Consider the following 23,456-nt stretch of genomic DNA (forward strand, 5'->3'; position numbering starts at 1 on the left):
ATGTTTTTATATCTTGAATTAGATAGTCCTAGTTCCTAGCTCTACTTCTTCTTTTTATATAAATTTAGCTAACTATGATATTTAGTTTGGTTCTTTTTACTTGTAATGAACCTTTATTGCATCATTTAATTTTCTATCAATTGGTTAAAAAGGCAAACTAATCCCTGAAACCCCATTTCAGGGATTTTGCCAACAGAACCTAAGAAAACCGATTTGCAGGCACATCTGTGTGTGCTTTGATCTAAAGTTTATCATACGTATTATTCATAAAATTGAAAACTTATGCTTTCACTTAATACCTTGTTAGTGGGCATGCATGGCAAAAACAAGCACTTTGTCCATTTAAAAAAAGTTGTAATAAGTTGCAATAAACGCTAGGATGGTATTGACATCAAGTAATTGGTATTGAAACCATCCTAGTTGTCAAATAGAAAACTTTTAAAACGTATATTAATTAAAACAGTGCATATATTCATGCTGCCAAATATGCCTGGTAGAGTCAGAGACACCCAATTTTTAAAACATAAATGTCAAACATGGGAGATTTGCATACCTGTGGCCACATTTATTACTTATAAAATTTGATTTAGTCAATTCATTGCTACTGAGGCAAAACTGGGAAATATAGCATATGTGGGGCCCTTTGGATTATAAAAGGTTTCAGATAAGAGCTTTCGATGAAACCATGCAGTAACATTGAACACACTGTGCAGATTGCATGCATGTATATCTAACTCGCATTTATCAACATTGGTCAGCATATTTCTTTAAAAAAGCCCAAACTTACTCAAAAGGAAAAAAATTGACTCTTTAAGCAACCCCGTCAAGGAGTTGAGTTTACAGAAAAGGAAAGCTCAATATAAGTACGTCAAACAAATTGCTCAAGTGAGTGCAACGGTGACAAATAAAATATTCTTAAAACACAATGAGTTTGTATAAATCTAAAAGTCTTTAGTGCAAATGGAGCAACCTATCAAAAGCAGGCCAAACAGCTGTTACATTACCAAAAGATTAAAAATCAAAGCATTCACAAGAATACCATAAAACATTTATCAACAAAAGTGGACTATTTTATTTCTGTCAAATAAAGCTGTAGAGCTTCAAAACACTGAGCTCTATAATTGTCTTGCAAATTGTGCGACCATCTCCTGGCACCTCGAGTATAATGTGTGAAGTTGTGGTAGCTGTAACTAATGGCTCTGCACAACGTTTAAAATATGATTTTAGCTAGAGATCTTAGAAGCGATTCGCAAGAGAACTTTGTTGATTGTAGACACGCCCAGCTACAGAAAGAACTTTAAGGTTGGATGTCATTCCAGTCATTTGATGCCTTTTTGGAAATTGAACATCAACTTGTTGTTTGAAGGTTAGGTAATCTAGACCACTTTGCCTCCACTGGTAAATATGCTGCTCTACCTGCAAAGAAACCAGTTATTAACCTGTTAGTATAGTTAAAAATTAGGAGAATGTTGAACACTACTCATTTTACAGACTTTCCCAAGATATCAAACCAGCTTTAAAACAATACTGACTAAAAAGTGTGCTCCATCATGTTGTTTTAGAACGCTTAGGAGATTGGCCAGAAACTTGAAGAGTAGGCTTTTGCAGCTAGCTATATTGGTGGCTGTACTAAATGTAGGTCACACAGAAGATGCTTTCCTACTGAAACTCTGCATAATTATGTTTGCCCTAAAGAGATTGCAGTTCTCACTATGTTGATGTTATGCCTAAAACAAAAAAAAACCTAGTAAGCCTTAAAAAATTCTTGTTTCGATGTTGTTAACACAAGTTAACTCAATAAAAGTAAAAAACAACAAACATTATCATTAATGCTTTCTTTTAAGCTAAAACTTTTTTGTCAAACTATTAGGTAAGAATGGTATCTTTTAAATATAAAATGTAATGAATAGTTGGGTTAAGAAAAGCTTTATTTTACAAACTAATAATTACAGCGTTACCATTCCTCTTATTTTTAAGCAAAATGCACCAAAATCTACAAAATTTTACACATTCAGCCTGTACTGTGATGAGAACCGTGTCTGTCCATATAAAGCCACCGTTGGATAATGGAAAAATATTGCATCCCGCTGGATTTGAACTTGCAACATTTACCTTGCTAGACTGACACTACAAAAACTATGCTAATTAACCTTGTAATAATTTGCAATATTTGAATGCATAATTATTGCAACTGATAATCTTTTACAGCACTCTACACTGCCAGGGTATTTGTTGGTACAAGCCAAGTTGATTCAAAATCTTGAGCTGAGTAAAATTCCTAACTGTCTACACGGTCAATTTTTTCCATGCACAGATTGACTATGAATTGTATAAAAGTCCCTTTTCATTCAGTTGGCCTTTAACACTGTAAGGTTGGTGTGTATGAATATGCCTTTCACTGCAATGCATACATGTACAAATTAAGCATAGGGTTACTGCCAGGTTACTCTGCAAAGCAGAGTTGTCCTCTCGTGCACTCCAAACAAATCCTAAATATTTAGGATTATACATTAATCATTAATTATATAGACATTATTGAAATTCTTTAAATAGTTTAGAAGTTTCTATTAAAACAGATTTTCAGCTTTTGTTTACACCATTTAGTCTCTGCTTATATGATAAAGCTACTCTTTGCCATTAGCATGTCTGTGCAAATGCACTCGTTTATAACAGTTCATCTTCGTAGACTATTTGAGATGACCAAAATAAATTCTAAGTCAGCAAAAAATTTAACTCTGATGCTCATATCAACTGATTTGACAATTAAAAAACATTCAGTTTTGAAGGTAGTAAACATGAATTTGGAGATCAAACAGAAGGTGAGGTGAATAAAAGCCACAAAAGACAGGCTGATACTTGTTGCGGCTAGCTAACAAAGTAAAATCTGTGTCTGTATGACTTATCATTTATCCATCGTCGGGAAGAGCTTAGGAGCAAGATAGATTTTGATGAGACTAGATATCATGACATTCAGCTTGGTATACAGACGGTCTCCAACCTACGAACGAGTTACGTTCCAAACAATTGTTTGTACAGTGAATTTGGTCGTAAGTTGCTTCAGTGCTATATTTTGTATTATACCTTATGCTTAAGGCCTACATGTATATAAGTATATTGAAGGTTTATATTAGTATGTTTAAGGCTTGTATAAGTAACCTGTAAATTGGTTTGTACTGAAAAAACTTTTTAATAAAATGGAGAGAATACTGTGGTGGACGCCGGGCCATGACACAGCATTTCTTATTGATCGTATGTGTTGTCCTTTTTTATTATATCGTTGTTTTAATCGTTATGCTAGAACTTATCTTTGTTGTCCTTTTTTATGTGTCGTTCTTTTATTATACCGTTGTTTCACTCGTTATGCTATTGTTATATCTGATATCATGTTATAACACTATCATTTATCGTCACTTTTATTGTTGTCATACCAACTCGCTAGCGATCCTATTTATTCACCTTGTTAGCCGGTGTTCTCACCATTTGCCGTTAGGACGGAACAGTTGATATTACTGAATATAACGGAGCGCTCTCATTTATTTGAGCAGAGCAGATAGATGTACGCTCCTCGAATAGTGAAATTTCCTTCGCTAATAAAAAAGCTGAATGAAACTACACACACTCTCTTCTTTTTATTTATTAGTCTAGATCGTGCCAAGTAAAGGTCGGCAAACTCCTTTACAATACATACAGGAAAAATAAAAAAGTTCTTTACGCACTGGAGATACGTTCACACACTAATGCCCTGCAACGAACTGGGCAGAGGAAGGTGGATGCTAGGTGATGCTTCTATGTAGCGCCTCTTTCTGCCGCTAATAAGTCGGTAATACCGTCGGTATTATCGATGAATATACGCGCAGACCTGTTCGTATGTACCGTTGTGTGTAACTCGAATGTTCGTAAGTAGGAAACCGTCTGTAATAACACTCCAAAGCTTTCACTGATAGATCCCCTTCAAATATTTCTGATTTCTTGCGAGGCGAATCATTTTACATATTTTTGACAAAAATGACAATCTCTAATGACAAACTAGTTTAACAATGTATTGGTATCTATAATAGCGAACCCTATGCATCTCATCATTGCTCAAGTTTGGCAAGAATGTAAGCGATATTTTTAAGGACAACTATGAAAATTTTGTTAATAATTTTGGGAACTTTCACCAACTTGACACTTTACCCTATATGGCATTACTTATGTTGGTCAAACAAAAGCTTTACATAAATTATTTACATTGAGAGGAATTTGCGTTATAATAGGTATACATGTACATTATAGCAAAATTTGCTGTACAGCTATTCCAACCAGATAAAAATCTGACCTATGCCCATACTACAAAAAATTCATAATTTGAGTTAAAATACTTGGATTTAAGTTAGAATATGACCTAAAAGTCAATGAAAGGAACTTAAGTTTACTTTTCACATAGGAAACAAATACATTATGCTTATGAAACAATGCAAGTGTTTTGGCCTTAAAGTTTGGCTTATTAATGTATATACTTAAAAACATTACTTTTTATTTTGTGGGTTTTCACTGTCCACAAAAGACCCTGGTCCCCGTTAATCCCGAAAATTGAATGGTGACTGCAAAAAACAGCTATGACAGACCGAACAGGATTTGGAACAAAAGGTACATTTCTCACAAACAGAGATTGTAAATGGTACAAAAATGCAAGTTAAGCAATACGAGTGTCATTCAGAGTTAAAAAAAGCTATAGCTTGTTGCATACTATTAGATACATCGTCCAAATACATATTATTGAAATTTTCGGACTAGCACAAAATTTTTCATTTCAATATTTGTAAAATACATCTAAAAAAATATTGTTTTTCACCAAGGTTCATTCTATGTCACTCAATATTTTGGTGTTTTGACACTCTAATTTACCTTCACTAAGTTCCTTTGTCCGCTCTCCTCTGACCAGAAACCTCCCCAAATATGTAAGCTTTTGTAACCTTGAATCGCCAATTCTTTAGATAACTTGTCTAGCACCAGAGTGGGTGCAGAACATGTTATAGCAACACCCTGCAATTAGTAATAACAAAATAGAAATATCACATTTTTTGAATGAATGATTTTCCGATTTAAATTAAACTCTTTTCATAGCTAATCAATTGAAAGCTCATTGCTTGCTGCAAAAAAAGGAAAAAACTGAGCAAGCAGAAGTGCATCTGATATTTTAGCTTATGACTCTCAATCCCAGCTTTGATATTTGTCACCATTGTGATTTGTAGGCAATAGAAGAACGCGAGTTAAGCAATGTAAAAACTTATTCATATTCTATTAAAAAAAAGGACTTCAAATATTGAAGTGGTATTTCAAAAGCAATTACTCATTCGTAAAATTGATAGTCAGTAGTCTGACCCTGATCTGGACTTGGCTTTTAGATATTATTGCAAAGTAAAGTTTAGAGCTGGTCACCATAGGTTTTAACTGTGAGTTTCAGTTCCTATCCCAGACACTATGCTTACATATAGTCTGTACAAGTGCTATCATCAGTGGACAGGCAACCAGAATGCAAGAACATGACAACTATAAACATGCAATAATACTTAGTCAATACTAAGAATGATTATGAAGTTTAAGAATATTAATCAAAATTACGTACAGTGGCACTCGCATACCGTTGTTGCTTGAAAGGTATGTTTCCAAAAGAAAATCTTGTCATTTTTCTAAAAGATTACTAATGCTTAAAGGTTGACTTGCAACAAAATTCACGCTACAGTTATTTGGTATCAAAAGATTCACCATGTCTTACTCTGTTGTGTTGCATGTGCAATATATGTAGAAATGTGATAACATGCTCTTAAAAGCTCAAAAGCGAAAAGTTAATCGCCGCCATCACGAAATTGCCGAAGATTAGAATCCCGTTCCAAACATGGGTCAAATGGAACGTAGCTCAACAAGATGGCTTCTGTTTACACTTTCATGCACCTCATTTATTCAAATATTTTCACAATTGCACTTCACGCATTCAATGAAACGATGTCTATTGTCCTCAAGCATCTGTTTCCTCATCACTGTATTGATGTCACTTTGAGCACTGATATCTCAAAACCTACCGTAAAAAATGGTTTAATTTTTAACCTTAGCTCGAAGGAATGCATATCATCATCTGATAAGCATGACAAGCCTGTTGGTCACCTGTGATAGTCAAAAAATGCTGCGGAAATTATGCGCGCTGTTTGGCAGGAAGCATGGGTCACATGATCAGATTGCGACTAGACGATTAGATCAACCCAAAACAAAATTGTGAACTAGCGAGCATCTATATTTGGTAAGAGCTCTTTGGCGAAACCCAAAGTTTATGTCATAAATTAGTGCTACAAGAAGTTTTATATTGAGCCTTTTACGGAACTTACAATTCATGTGAGAAGATCACGTGTCAAAACAATAACCAAATCATTTTACTATGTCAGAGAAATGAATTGATTCCAATCTACGGCGGTTTCGGGATCGCGGAGATTAACTGTTTCTTTTTTAGCTTTTAAGAGCTTGTAATCACAGTTCTCCATATTTTGCACACACAACACATCAGAGTAAGCCATGGTGAATCTTTTGATACCAAATAACCGTAATGAAATTTTGTTGCAAGTCAACCTTCAACAAGCAAAATGATAACAAGCTCCAGTACCATGCATTGACAACTTGGGCAGCTAAGTCGTACATGCAAATCAGATGAGTATTTTACGGTATTTTGGAAAGGCCAATAATTAACCAATATTTGAGTTTTCATCAAATTAAAGTACATTTAATGGGCCATTTTAGCAGCGCAAAGAAAGCACATTTCTGATGACCATTTGCACCAATTTAGGGCAGGTAGTAGGAGTGAAACAAATTGGTTCGACTTATTTTAGTCAAAAATGGATACAAGTATTAGCCAAATGAAAGTTTGTTACGGAAAGTTCTATCATAAGAACATAATTTGAAATAAATTCTATAATAAACCTCTTGCAGTTGCTTCATTTTGTCCTGCAAACACATTAAAATCTGTAATAGAAAACAAGACACCTATACAAAATCAAAACTGGTAGTTAATTTCTGTTAGTGATGACATATTTTTTATTGTAGTTCTACAATAGCACTATAAGTTCCAAACAGTGCATTAACTATTAATATGTGTCATGATCACAGAATTCATGGTAAGTCGGGATTACAAGATTTAGCAAACACAATTTTGATTCTAGCCTAATTGCAGCAGATTATATGGTCAAAAAACTGAAGCACGTTTACCATTAGTGCAAAAACATAGTTCCAAGAAAACTGGTATTAAAGTTTGAGAAACGAAAACCAATGTAAAGTTTTGTTTACATTTCAAAACGACATAGCAACCAATATCAAGATATTGTGATATTTATCTAGATTTCTGTACTTGGATCCAAAAAACTATGCTGAATTTAAAAATCTAAACAGATTTTAGCTGGTTGTCAAAGAAATAGCTGGATATTTATAAGCAAGTGTATTACTTATTTTTGCAGATATTAAAAACAGCTTGATTGTATCGCGATATTGGGCACACCCAAATCATCAACCAAATCTTTAGAAAATTAACAACAGTAACATATTGCACACCATCGGTCACTATATACTTCGACCTTGCAAACTCGAATAATTATTCTCATAACTAAATCTGATTATAATTTTATAAAAATTGAATAATTATTCTTATTATTAAATATTGTAGTAATCTTGTAAGAATCGTTAGGAAAATATCACCACAACTCCCTTTACTTTCACTGCTTTTGACATCAGTTAGAATACCAAAGTACTCATTACAAGCATCCAAAATGTCAAAGTTACCTTTAAAATCGGCAAAAAAGAAACAATTATTTTTAGCGGACACCATTTTTCAGTACTTCTTGTTTAGCATAGCAACGGTTTTAAGTTTTTTTTCGATGGTAAAATACTTTTATTGGCTAAACTGACTTCAGATTCAGAAAGATCATTATTTGATTGGTCCAGACCTACAGGTTACAAAATTTGTTACCAATATTATAAGTTCAGTTGGTGCAACTTCAAAGTCGAATAACTCAACTTCGTGATTTGCGACTTAACCATGTTTTCTGTGACCGCAACCCATATGATCTACCTGCTGATAACTTCAACTCCTTTACTACCAAATGGATCTCTCTACCGCGACATAAGTGTTTCGTGAAACTTAATTTCTAAGAGTGTATAAATGGTTATAACTTTACACCCCAATTGTTTATTAACAATATTTTTATAGCAAGTTTGTCAGCATAAGTTTTTATGTTAGTTCATGCCCCCAAAAATATTACAAACGAGTTGTCGAGTGAGAGGGACCACTTTTCGTCCATTTTGAAATTACTGTGAGGTAAGCACAAAACTCTAGTCGGATGATTTATGAATATTATTAGTTTACATGTTAACTAATCTGATGAACATAATTACTCTCATTAGTACTATTGCTCAATAAAGTTGCTCAGTCTATAGATCTGAAATTAGTAACCATTTATGGCTGTATTGCTTTTGAAATTACTGGTCATCAGTAAGGAGATTTCATAAAACAAGTTTTTGCAAAGCAAAACTATGCTCAGGTTGTAAACGCATTCTTATTTGCTCAACATATGCAAATAATAGCTTTTTTCAATCAGGTATAGATGTAATAAGATAATTTACTAATTAATCAGTAATCGGAAACAATTTGTACAAAAGCTTGCTAAAGCCGCATCATGCAGCACTTGGCCATACAGAAACACATTGCCAAACGAGCTGTACTATTGGTAGTTTAAGAGTTCACACTGAAACAGCTTCAACATAAAAATAAGACATAAGAAATCAGTGCAAAAACTGCTTCGTATTACATTTACTTCATGCCTTGTTGTAATTGAGCATCATACTGTGTGCACAATTAGGAAAAATGGCTGCAAGATCAAAATTTACCAAGTCTTTAATTTGTTAATGAAGCCGTGATAAAAAACAATTTAGACAATTTATGCAGAACTTAAATGCAACTGCATTTCATCAGCATTTTTATAAGCAGGCTTAGTGTAAAAAAAACAGAGTAAGAGCCATACTACAAGTTCATGAAGTTTTGAACAAATTGTTACTTTACCCTCCAATATGTTGTAAAATGCTAAGACAAGGTTAAAAAATTATGGACGCTGTTGGAAGAGAGAACGTTTCAAATACCTCTAGATTTCATAAAAAAACAGCTAAAAATGATGGCCAGGGTTCTTGAGGACACTTTTATTTGTATGAAAGATTGGTAGATAGAACATTATTACACAAACAGACAATTCCAGAATTAAAGCGCAAACATTGTGGCCATAAAGGGTAAATAAAAATTGTTTCAAAGTAAAAGCTAAAAGGCTATTGTGCCTGGTAGTAGTAGCAGCATTACCATATCATTTTTCTATTGAATAACGTAATACACTTTTTATTAGAATAGAACAGACTTTGGTACATTAATTTGTCCTACATGTGATGGCTCTTATTAAAGACCTAATTTTCACCAATGAAGTGTGCCCTCAGATTAAGATGACCCTATTTATGAACCACACCGCCTATCAGAGTTTTTTAACATACACATTAATCAGCAGAAGGTTTTACGCCTAATGTTACCGACAAAACATCTAAAAAGTGTGTTGCAGTATGAGCTTGTCAGGTTCTCATCCTCTTTTGCTGATACAATAGGTAGCAATCAGTAGTCCATTTTCCAAAGGTTTATTTATTGCCCATTTCTAAAACCTTGGTAGCTGTAAAGGTCTAACACAGCTGTTTATTGCAATAATAAACTGTAAAAACAAAAATAATGATTCTCAAAAAACTTTGGTCGCTGTTGGCTGTTAACATGTTTTCTATTAGTTAGATGCAGGATGGCGATTGGTTTTTTCCTATTAGGTACACATATGACCGGCTAACTAATTGCCTACTCACTAATAAGAAATGTTTTGTACAAATATTTTTTAGCGCATTGCTCTTGGTTATAAGCGTACATTGTGCTGAGCTGCACTGCGCAGCCTGTTGTACGCACTCAGTTAAGGGACTAGACCAAAATCTGATTGTGTTTTATACTTTTTCCATTCGGAAAACCCAGGCTACACTCATTAAGAAATACATTCAATCTTTAAAAAATGGTTAATATTTTAATACTTTGATATTGTATTTGTACAATTTAAATATCAATTGTACATGCCACTCCATACATGGTTATTTTGCTTCATAACTATTGTTTTACTGTTTTTGCGGATTGTCAGTGCTATAGTATTTTAGTGTAGCCAACTACCCAATGTAATGACTGCAGTCTCCAGAGCTCACTTTAGTCATCAAAGCCCAATTTAATTATCAGAAGATTAGGACTACAAAAAGTAGAGGACTCATCAACTTACCCTTCAGTTTTTCAAAACACTTGTAGGCCAATATGATTAGTTCTGTGAGAACATGATTAAAGAACAATAGTTCTGCGTGGTGAGCTCATCTTCGTTCTCCAGATTAAACAACTTCTACAAAAGAACAAAGATTTTAACATTATATAAAAAAATAAGTTGATGAGGACTTTATGCACAGAGTCTATGACCACCTTCAATTTGGTATTGGAAAAAATGTTGAAAGTGAGCTACCGTTAAACCTATATTTGAATGCACCTTGATTTGATTGGCACCGCTATTTGGGACCACATCAGGAGATTGCTTTGAAAATCGAGCGCCATCTTTTTAATGAACGCCAACTCTATTTGAGGAAGTAAGTTACCTTATCAGTATATGTATAGGTTTAGGTATATTCGCTTTTTGTGAAAATATAGCAAGGAGCTTTTAAGGTCCAAACACACTAGGCGATTTTATTGCAAGCGTCATGAGGGCGAAGATATCGCTGGTGCGTGCATAAACACACTCGAGCGATTTACTAGCAAAATGATATAATGGGCACGCTCACAAACTGCCAATAAAAATCCGTATCATTAGTTTTTTCGGAGTTGTTGATAAATTTAGGCCAGTCAAAATGTCGTCGTCTAGGCTACAACATAAACAACCTCCACATTTGTTATTAAACCTATCTCCCTTTCAAAGAGTGTACACTGCCTACACTACAAGAAGACAAAAGAAAAACGATTCTTGTATTTTTAGCTGTATTGTTTTTACAATTTTTTATACATATTTTATTTTGTAGTGGTTTTTCATATTTAATATATTAAATATTTACCATTCTCAAGATGGTCAACCGGCGCAACGATTGACTCCGGATGTTGGTTTTCAACTCGTTTTTTTTTTAATTTTGTTATGATGGACAGAACTGGGAGTGCTATTATTAAATTCATGAACAATTGAGTGTTCGTTCTGAAGATGTTTCGTAACAAAATAGAAAATTGGAGCTGATGTACGTTGTTGAACATCGGTAAGAAATTATTACCCGCCGTAAAATTACATTCTGGTAAGAACTAACCAATCGAAATGCATCTCGTTAGCAATAAAGTTGTGTAGAGAAATTCTAGCTTTATCGCTCTGCATGAACACGCTGAGTGAATTTTAACGCAGATTAGCTCTAACGCAATATCGCTCTAATTATCGCCTAATTTGTTTTCACCTTAAGAGAATGCTTCAGCGATAACACTTGTTCTATTGAGTCAAATATGCTACAAAGCAAAAAATTACTCTGAATTTGTTGTCGTGGTTTTATAAAAACACCATTATCAGCTTTTCAAATGTCTTAACCGCCAGTACATCAGCAGCCATAATTAAACATTGTCCCAAAAACAAGCGGCCTCAAACTGCCTAAAATATCGTACTAATCAAACATTCCATGTTAAGTGGAAAGAAAATGGGATAAACTACAGCATTGAAATTAAAGCACTCTCACACTCACTTCATGAACAGTTCTGTCAAAATCTTTACTGATAACTCAGCTTGCACTTTTATTCCATAAGTGCCAGAGTCACATCTAGGAGCAATAGGTCGGCTTTGCGCTAGAGGACAAGCAAGGCTAAAAGTGATAAAAATTAGATAATACACAATAAACTTTCAAGTTCAATTAATGATGAGGGAGCAAAAGTATCCTACATGGGAGCTATTGCACACTTTAAACATGATATTTGTACCTCACAAACTCACATGGTCTTTTAGAGTAAAGTAGATGCTCCTATAACGTATACCTCCTATAGCATAAATTCTAGAAAAAGTCGGGCAATTTTGTGAAGTTTTTGCTTCGTACCGCGTAAAAAACTCCATATAACTTAAAGTGTATCATCGGGCGAGTTCTAAAGTTTGATTTGAGTATTAGTCTGTCTTGCCACACCTGCGAGAAAAGAAAGCGACATACAGCGGTGTCAAAAAGTATTTGTCCACCTCAAACCTCACTGCCCATTTTAGGTAAATTTGTTGTAGTAGTCATGTAGAGGGATTAAACCCTGACAAACCATGCATCATTTAAAAGTAAATTAACATTAGATCTTGTTGACACCATCAGTAATAAAATTACGGTTAATCAGGGATCAATAATCATTTATAGGCCAATCAATGTGAATCAGTGCTTATTAACTCATTTTCAAACGCAATATGACATTATTAATTTTCAAGTGGAATATTATCACAACAATAAAGATCCTGTTGGACAGCATGTGCAGCAAAGGTTTACAGTTTTGCTTGTTAAAAGAGGAACAGCTAGAGATCCCAGAATTCATACCAGCGTCAACATCAACCATGGATAAGAAATGTGTCAACGACCTCATCATTCGCCTGCATACGATGGGCAATCTGCGCAATAGAAAAATAGTGAAGAAGCTTAGAGTATTTCAATCTAAAGAAAATTAAGTGGTAAAGAAATGAATGCAGCATCAAACCACCAAAGATCTACCACGATCAAGGCGTTTGAAAAAACCAGCTGTCCAACATGATTGCTGGTTTCAGATTATGAACACTCAAGCGCTCGTGAGGCTTGTTCACAGCATGCCTAAGGCTGCAGAATGGTTATAGTCTGCAAAGGCTACCAGATAAAATATTAAAATGCAAAACAACCCCAATGCCTTTTTTCTGGGCCCATAACAGTACAAGACTGTTATTTTCAATTTAGAAAATAATTAAAGAAGAGATAATAACGAAATTTGCGATGACATATTTTCTGGTATGCAGTGTGAATTAGTAGGCAGCGGTTGATACAATAGAAGATATTTGGCAATTTTAAAATCTAGTTATTTCTATTTTTCAGCTCATTAGGATTGTTTTGATACAGGGTTTTATGTATGCGGTGCAAAATATTTCAAATTATGATGAATTTATTGCAGTGCTACACTTACTTAAACAGGCAGACAAAGATTTTTTCCCAACACTGTACATAAAGCATTATACATAAAATACATACAATTTCCATGACATTCTGACTCTTGTGATAATTTGTCTGAAGTGACAACGGAACAGAGAATAGGTACATATAGCAGTGCAATTGTTGATAAATACTTTAAGGCTATTGGTCGGTGCATCTGAATGTCACGAGTTGGAGTTGCAATCTTGAGCTCTTAAGAACGAATAGATGACGAAAAGGTACTATCGCTTTTTTATAGTGAAACTATTTTTTCTTAGTCAATTGTTGTAAGTCGCTGTCGCGTCAAACTATGCGCTCTTCATCAAATTATTGTTAAATTACCACAATCATGGTCTATTAAACCAATGAGGTTAATCATGAAAAGTTGTCGATGAAAACCAATAATACAGTTAAGGCACCGCCAATACATTCAAAAGAATTTAAGTCGGATTCTCACATGAGCGAGTTTGGAAAGGTCCTGAAATGGTTTAGACAATTTACATGTATGTTAACATTCTTATAATGAAAAATCCTTATCATGTAAACGTTCCTAGAACTGATCATCTCATTTTAGCAGCGCCTACTGTACAGTCATGTCTGATATGAGAGCAAAATGCATTCTGGGACAAAAGCTCGCAAGTTAATTTTCTTAAAGTCCTATCTCAAAAATGTTTTTTATATAAATTCACTAAAGATAAATTATTGTGTTGCCATCCTGTAAAAAACTACCAATAAGAGATATTACAATGAAAAAATACATGATTTTATCTATTCATGCTCTATACCCATGCCCCCAAGGCTACAAATACCTATGTAAAGGTTATGGTCTGCATTAAAATGTAGCAGTATTATGTACAACATAATTTTGAGTAGTGGCAGTATGCAGCAGTCCATACAGTAGCATACCGTATGGAGTTCTTACCTTTCAGAGAATCATAGCACTAATGATTGTGAGAGAGAGAGACCTGATGCAACACGCTTGGTACGCTACACTTTTGTGGCATCGCATAAACAAACTTAAAGTATAAATTTAATATAACTGAATTCAGCTTAATAAAACATTCTTGAAAAAAACGTTCTGATCTTATATTAGAGCTAATTCTATTTTTTCTTCATTTTAATTTTTAAATCATCTCTTCCTGGCTGGAAACTTCTCGATTTGCTTATACTCTCATTTTCAGCCAACCTTTTTAAAACAAATCTGAAGCAGACCTGACGGGAAAACCGAGTGATGTAGTTTCCGTAACTGGCCTTTCGCATCTTTGGGCATTTAGTGATACATCAAAAACCACCTTGCAAGCTCGCATCTCTAATTTTCTAGAATTTCAAGGCGAAAGTGGGTAGTGAGATAGTGAATGGTACAGAATTTGTGTAAACATAAATTGCTTGAATTCTTAAATCTATTTATTGGTTATTGTTATATATATATATATATATCAATATATTTATTTTGAAGGTTTGGGGTAGACTGACGCAATCTTCTGAAGAATCAATTGATTTCCTATAGCCGGTTTGTGTATTGACTCGTGTTCGCTTCAAATTCTGTATCATTTACAATTTTGCTACCCATGAAAGTTTATTATAAGTTATGACTAATGTGTTGAAAGTATATGGGAGGTCATTAAGTACAAAGCCCATCAAGTCAAGTAGTCAATGATGACTTACCAGCTGTTCAAAATTAGGTTGGGTACGTGTCTAATGACAGGGAAGAAGCGTTCAACTGACATTTATGATCTACTCATCGCCAAAATCTTCCGGAAGACAATGCAAGGAAGAGGACCTTGATGACCGCCCAGGCCTATATAGATGAAAGAACCGTGAGTCACCACCAGTTTGTATGTCAATGAATTTGATATAGAAATACATAAAGTGCTGGTCAAATGAAAAGCAATACACGAGATGTTATGGATGAATAGCTATGCAAATGGCTTTGTGCTAACCCTTGGTATGAAATATTACCCAAGCCTGTGTCATTAGACAGCAACCACATTTGCTAGTTAAAGCTCTAATTTTCAAATAAATTAGACAATGCTATGAAAATACATGTAAGATAATATCATAGTTGTTAAATATAAATACAAACTTGTAAAAATCCATGATACGAAACCGAGTTTTAACCCGTTGATCCTTGCTCGATCTAATCAATGCGTGTCAGTAAACCTAGACAATATGTCCAGCAATCCGAAGTTATTAATTTTTTACCAAATATAGCTAAACGTGCTAACAATGCAATGATATTTGGTGAAACAGCAGTACAAAACGTCGGACAACCTACAGCAGATGTCATCAAACAGAAAAAAACAGTATGTCACCATTATTCGGGCTAAAACTATAAAAGTTCGCATGATTTTAAACACTCATTAAACATTTACAGATAATATTCATCCATAGCACACTCATCATCCTTTCATGACTCAAAATATACTGGAAATTTATATTTATTATCATAAAATTCCACATTTGTATCACAGTCATTTATGACCTACCAACGAATAAGTCATATTGATTGTTTCGCGATATCATTCTAATAAAATGTGTTATTATAATGAAAGAAGTAGATAAAGATAAGTGAAAAATGTTACAAATGGAAGTGAAATTCAGAATCTAACATCCTGTGAAAAAATTAATTTTATTAGTTTTTGCTGTTGCTTAAAAACATATTTTGTAAACAGAACCATATGGAAGCCTGTATTCCGCCATTAAGGTTTCTGCCACAGCCTACGCAATTCCGTAATACCAGCTGTGAGGGTTCAGAGGGCTAACATTGATGAGATACTGCATTATTTACTGTTTTGGTTAGTATTGTTCCTTATACCTAAATTGTAAAAACAAATGAAAAATAATTTTCTTTTGTTTTGCAGGTACAACTACAAAAACATTGACAACAAGCGTGATAATCTCAAATCAGAAGATTGGAGACTAAAATTATAAAAACACTACACCATTCTATGTCATTTTAATTGAACAAGTTGAACTGACTGAAACATGCTACATCTCCGGTGTTTTTTTGTGTAAAACCTAACTTAATACATGACACCAGCATAGTCAGCGTGATATTTAAATGCAACTATAATTATTTCCCGAGTTGCATTAGTCCATAGCAAGCATCGTTGCTGAATATTGCACATCTTTCAAGTGGAGTAAACCCAGCACTTATACATTCTGCTCAAAGAGTTCTTGTGCCAAATCTCAAACTCAGCAGTCAAAATTCTAGCCAACAAGATAAAAATACTCAAACTTTTAAATATCAAGATTTGAGAGAAGATAATTCCCGAATTTCCAGTGAGTATAATACTACTTTTTACTAACAAAAGTCAACCAAAATACCATGAGAACAGTAATACACAGCGTGGGTAAGGTTAGTCGGCTAGGCTATTAAAAACTAGATGAAATCATAATTGTTATATACAGGGTTTAGCTTTATAAGAGGGTCAGTATGGTGTAATCTCAAGAGTTCAAAACTTTCAAGTTGGAAACATTTGAAAACATTGAAATCAATATTCAGAGGCTAAGCATGACACTAAACCACAAAAATTTTCGTTTTAATGTCATGACCAGAGCTATATTGATTGCTAATTATGATTTTTGTTATGTGGGTCTACAGAAAAAGCTATCTTAAATAGTACTCCACCCTTTCCTATTATAATTAGTTAAAACAATATGATTTTTAAATTTCTTGTTGGCATGAGTAACAGTAACAAAATAACAAGAAAAGAGGGCGTTCAGCTAAAGACTAAGACACAGTTGTTATCAAAATTATAGACCATATAATTAAACCCTGAAAATAAAATTGAAAAAGGAGTCACACTGTTTTATCTTGTCAGTACATACCTGCAACCAAAAGCAAGTCAGGCATCATAGCATCATTACGAAACACGATTGCAGAATCTACAGAAAAAAAAGACAATTGATGGTGAGCATGCATTCATGTTGACCAAAATAAGTTAGTCAGTACATCACAAGTTAGACAAAGACACACGAGTAACGCATGTAAACAAGTGCCAGCGAGGTGTTGACAGTGGCTGATGGGATTAGCCATTTCTCTGAACTAAACAATCACCAGCCACGCTATTACATAATGCCATACACTCAGCTATACACAAATGGATGTTTAAATAATGCTAGCTACTAGATTATGACCTTCAGTTCTTGAACTGGGTAATGTCTGGCTCTGAAAGCTAAAGCTTGCAAGATACAAAAGGTGTCCCACAGCACATTGGAGAACTATCAAGCAAATTTAGTCATTGATTTTGCTAATGCTGCACACAAATTTGTTGCTAACTAGCATATTAATGTGTATACAGAGAGCTTAATTATTTTGCATGTATCTGTATCATGGTTCAAAAGCTAAGCTTGCTGAAAAATTATTTAGTAATTCATATCTACCAAAGCATTATGAATTATAGCAACTCTCGACTACTGCCAATCGCTTGACATTTCTACAGTTTCTTCGGCTTTTATGACTACAGAGGTTTTCTTGGTTTGCGATTAGGTTATCTGGAGTGTTCTTGTCCCTGCATGCACATATATCTTTTTTGATCACTCAAACCTTATCTCTATCTCTTCTTGGAGTACATAGAACAGCTTAAGTATTGTTCAATATATATACTTCAATTGTAATTTTACAGGTGAAAATAACTTTTTATCATTTTGCAGGTAGAACTACAAAAAACATTGGCGACAAGCGTCAGAATCTCAAATAAGAAGAATGGAGACTAAAATTATAAAAACACTACACGACTCCATGTCATATTTAATTGTACTAGTAGAACTGACTGAAACATGCTATATCTATGGTGTTTTATGTGTACAACCTAAATTATTACAAGACACCAGCTTAGTCATCATGATATTGAAATGCAATTATAATTATTTTCATAGTTGCATTAGTTCGTAGCAAGCCTGGTTGTTGAATATCACACATCTTTCAGTCCCAGTAAACCCAACATTAATCCATTCTGTTCAAATAATTCAAGCACCAAATCTCACACGCAGCAGTCTAAATTCTAGCCAACAAGATAAAAATACTCAAACTTTCTAATTACAAGATTTGAGAGAAGATAACCCCATGAATTTTCAGTGAGTTTCACTGCTAGTGCCAAACCCTAATTTGTACTAACAAAAATCAGCCACAATACAATCAGGACAGTACTACACAGTGTGGGTAAGGTTATTCGGCTAGGCTATTAAGAACTAGATGAAATCATATTTGTTATAGACAGGGTTAAGCTTTATAAGAGGGTCAGTATGGTGTAATCTCAAGAGTTCAAAACTTTCAAGTTAGAAACATTGGAAAACATTGAAATCAATTTTCAGAGGCTAAGCATGACACTAAACCACAAAAATGTTAATTTTAATGTCATGACCAGAGCTATATTGATTGCTAATTATGATTTTTGTAATGTGGGTCTACAGAAAAACGCTATCTTAAATAGTACTCCACCCTTTCCTATTATAATTAGTTAAAACAATATGATTTTTAAATTTCTTGTTGGCATGAGTAACAGTAACAAAATAACAAGAAAAGAGGGCGTTCAGCTAAAGACTAAGTCACAGTTGTTATCAAAATTATAGACCATATAATTAAACCCTGAAAATAAAATTGAAAAAAGAGTCTCACTGTTTTATCTTGTCAGTACATACCTGCAACCAAAAGCAAGTCAGGCATCATAGCATCATTACGAAACACGATTGCAGAATCTACAGAAAAAAAGACAATTGATGGTGAGCATGCATTCATGTTGACCAAGACCAGTTAGACAGTACATCACAAGTTATGGTGTGTTTACACTGGCCAGGACCGATTCCGATTAGGTGCCAATACTCTGACTCAGACCGGTACCTCAGACATTTCACGTATGGGTGCCGACACCGACTCCCCTTTACATTGCAACGATCAAACCATTTTTTTCGGTACCAACAGCCAATCACAGCGCTTCGCCGTTCTGACCTTCACCCAACCACGCAAAGACGAGTACACATAAAAATCAACGCGTTTGATGTGGAAAATTATATACTAGTACTACACTATTACTACTGCTCCTACTACTATCGCTAGAAGCAACTACTGAATGCCGAATGGAATCTTCCGATGACGATTAGATTTTGTTGATGGCAGGATCAGCTGCGGGAGCTCTGACAGTCTGTATTATATGTAATTATATGTTTGTATATATTTTATGTCTATAAATATTTTATTATATTTGTTTTCCTTTTTATTATAGCCTTGTTACTCGTTAGGCTATCAATTGTCGTCGTTTATGTTGTCATATCAACGCACTAGCGGGCCTAATTATTGGCCATTTAAACATTGTTACCTGGTGTTCCTACTCGGTTCCGTTAGCCGGAACGGGCAATTTTATTGTATATAAGGGCGCAACGCTCACTTAGTAGACAGAGCGAATGGCCGTACGCTCCTCGGCTAGTAAATTTCCTTCGCTAATAAAACCTTGAATAAAATCACACTCAATTTATTTCTGTATGAAATAATTTAGATCGTGCCAAGTAAGGGCCGGCAAATTCATTTAAAGTAGTACATGTAGTTGAACTAGTAGTAGTACTAGTAGTAGTCATACAACTGGCTATTCACTTTTAATTAATTTAAATAAAAGCTCACTATCAGAAAGAGCACTAGGGAAAGTTTAATGACAGTCTCCTAGCCTCTCATTAAACCTAGCCCTTTCGTTTCATAAACTTAGAACTGCCATTAAAGCTTAGGCTCATTTAATCAGAGGCTCTTAGCTTATGATTGGCTGATGAGCTGCTGGGATTCACCGGACACCGACTTTCAAATCAGCGCCAACACCGATCTCTCTGCTCACACCTACCGATGCCGACACCGACTCATCAAATTGGTCTGTGCTTGACAAAATGGGTGACAAAATCGGCCAGTGTACACGCACCATTAGACAAAGAAGCATGAGTAATGCTGTAACAAGTGCCAGCGAGGTGTTGACAGTGGCCGATGGGATTAGCCTGAACTAAACAACCCCCAGCCATGCTATTACATAATGCCATACCCTCAGCTATATACAAATGGATGGTTAAATAATGCTAGCTACTAGATTATGACCTTCAGTTCTTGAACTGGGTAATGTCTGGCTCTGAAAGCTAAAGCTCACAAGAGACAAAAAGGGTCCTGCAGCACACTGGAAAACTATAAAGCAAATTTTAGTCATTGATTTTGCTAATGCTACACACAAATTTGTTGCTAACTAGCATATTAATGTGTATACAGAGAGCTTAATTATTTTGCATGTATCTGTATCAAGGTTGATTAGCCAATCAAAAAAATGTTCAAAAGCTAAGCTTATGGCAAAATAGTCATTTTCTCTTAAGTAATATCTGCAACTGGGAATATTAATAATATCATTCAATAATATAAACATCCATGGTAAAAGATTTTTCTCATGTCATGCGTATCTAATATCCTTCACAAAGCCTTGTTAGCAAAGCTGATGCTACATGTAGTTCTAGCATTATACAATGTTACTCATTTTACATCCATTTTTCGTACTAAATTTCTATACTGAAAAATGAACTACTGCTAACTTTTGCCTTGCAATGGAAGCTTTGATAAGCATATGGTACGGAAATAATTTTTGTATGAATATTACAATATAAATTACAGTCAAACATGGATAACTCGGCCACGGATAGCTCGAAAACATGGTTAATTCGAACAGTTTCTTTGGTCCGTTCCCACGTAATGATAAATTGCTATAGATAACTCGAACTCAACACTGTTAATTCGAACTGTTTTTTTGCCCAACAGCTACCGAAACGGCCTATTCAAAGCCATAGAGGTAAACTTCATCTTTTCGTAATTCATAAGCGTCGTTATTACCACCATCGGCAAAATATTTTTGTCAACGACTTTTCTAAAAGTTTGGTGAAATTTGATTTATACTGCGATACGATGAATAGCACGGGCTAGCCGGGTTACGCGCGCAAGAATTTTCGCCACGCACATACAAAACAAAAATCGCATGTTGTTTTGTATGTGCGTGGCGAAAATCCTTGAGTGCGTGACTCGGCTAGCCCGTGATGAATAGTTTTCCGACGTTGATTCCCTGTTGAATCAACGTCGGAATGTTGAATGTTTAAAACGTCTTAAAAAATGTTGTAATTAAACGTATACGTTGTCTGAGCTACAAAAAACTATTCATCGTTTGACCTAAACACAGAATACGTGTGTACATTCAATAAGTATCTATTAAAAAAGCGTGAGTGATATGGAATGTACCGTAAAACCTCGTAAAACTTCTAATTGAACTGCCTCGGAGTGTTGCTCTTAACGAATCCCAGGTAAAGTAAGGTAATCTGCATAAACTTCAAGAAGAAACGGCAAAATTGATCGTGGGTAAAACCCCAAAAGAAAAAAATGTCTTTTCTTTTGAGCATTTCAACAACGATCAAGTTTTGCCAATGTCAATCTGAAAAACGTCCTGGCAATAACATCACCTCAAACAACAAACCAATCTCAAGTGATAGAAAAATCTCTATACTTTTTCATGAAAACGTTTTAAACTTTACATTAGAAGCATTTAATTTGAAACAAACCATTTGTGCTTTTGATTTATATTATAGTTTGTATATGTACATGTATCTACTAATAAATAAGTAAATATATGGACTTGTGACAGTGCTCTGATAACTTGAATGCTCTGATAATTCGAACACTTTTGCTCGGTCCCTTGAAGTTCGAGTTATCCATGTTTGGCTGTATATACCATTTCACTATTCAGTTCTTAAACATCCTTCTGTAAACCATATTATTGAAACAGTTGCTGTACATTTTTGAATCCCTTGAAATCTTTAAAAAGTTGAAAAACTTATCATTCGCGACCTTGAAGCTTTAATGTAAAGCATGCATCTAGCAACCAGTTAGCAAGACAACATTTTTCTGTAATCCATATCTACGGAAACATTACCAAGGATAGCGACTCTCAATTCTTGCAAATCACTTGACATTTCTACAGTTATCTTCAGCTTTTAAAACTACATATGTTGTCTTGGCCTGCGCGGTCAGGTGAGTTTTTGTACCTGCATATTTTTTGCTCCCTATAACTTTATATCTAAGCATTCATAACAGCCTTTCTCTTCTTTGATTTTCTGCTTTTCAGTTGTTATACGACTAACACATATATAAAGTCAGAATGACTGCGTTAAAAACATGAACATGAAATAAATGTTAGGCTACAATCATTCAGGCTTCTAATAAAAGTCCTAATTTTTTGTTACTTTGGATGAGTGACAACCACAAATTCTTTAGTTCAATGTAATCCCCAAGGTACATGGTAAGCCAGAGCTAAAGCATAAGCACACATACCTGCTACCTCCACTATCTGTCCTATTTCTTAAATAGAGTTTTAGCCTATCCTTGTTTGTCTAAATCAGAAACTAAAGCTAAAAGCCTGACTGTAACGAGATGGAATGAGGTAGATTTACAGCCTTACTTAGGCCTGGTTCAAACCAATATGGCATCTAAGACACGCGTGACAGAGTACCTGCTATGCAAGCGATCGCTCATGGACTACAAGCTCAGAGTGCGCGACTATTATGTCCTACAGAAAGAAATGTCGTCATTTGCGCAATTAAATTAATTTTATGCCCATACGCAGCTACACAATTTGTTTGCTTTCCAGCTGTTGGATACATAATGAGTCGAGATTGCGCAGCTGTCCCCAGGTCTGAACCCGGCCTCACCTTAGCATGCGCAGACAAAGGAGTGCCACACTGATAATTTCAAGATAAGATAAACTTCACTACAGGATTTGTAAATTTTTGATGGTTTTAATTTATACGCTACCACGCGCACAATAATATATATATATGCAATATACCATTATATTTTTAAAACAACAACTGCAAGAGACTTGCCAAATCATTAGTTCAAAAGGCAATGATGAAAGCGGGGATGAATTTGAGCACAAATTTAAAAAACAATATATGCATAGTGCATAAAATGCTTTAGAAAAAAATATATTTGAAGCATATAGGTGTCTTTTAATGCTTTTTAAATGCTTTCTGGAAGGCTCACCTATCTGGTATGTCTATGAAATTTATTTTAAGACTGCAGGGCTTTCTGCAATGCTTTAAAACAGTATACAGTTCACAAGCTATCGGCATGCTTAATCCATCATGGCTAACTGATTGTCAATGACAGTAGTTTAAAAACACTGCTACATTAGGCAGCAGTA

General features: G+C 34.6%; 1 long non-coding RNA gene across 2 annotated transcripts; it reads right to left on the reverse strand.

Annotated features, from left to right (window-relative positions):
* Nucleotides 1-446: 446 nt before the first annotated feature.
* LOC137396431 (uncharacterized) lies at nt 447-22,723 on the reverse strand. 2 transcript variants are annotated; one of them, XR_010978550.1, is made up of 8 exons: nt 22,586-22,723; nt 18,898-18,954; nt 17,086-17,142; nt 14,920-15,052; nt 11,824-11,940; nt 10,353-10,466; nt 4,888-5,025; nt 447-1,416 (listed from the first exon to the last, which is right to left on the reverse strand). It is a non-coding gene; the product is annotated as an uncharacterized lncRNA (long non-coding RNA). The 2 variants fall into 2 exon arrangements; XR_010978551.1 differs by lacking the exons at nt 17,086-17,142; nt 18,898-18,954 and having other exon boundaries at nt 22,586-22,630.
* Nucleotides 22,724-23,456: the final 733 nt, after the last annotated feature.

Source organism: Watersipora subatra, chromosome 5, assembly GCF_963576615.1.
Source record: "Watersipora subatra chromosome 5, tzWatSuba1.1, whole genome shotgun sequence".
Taxonomy (NCBI): Eukaryota; Metazoa; Bryozoa; class Gymnolaemata; order Cheilostomatida; family Watersiporidae; genus Watersipora; species Watersipora subatra.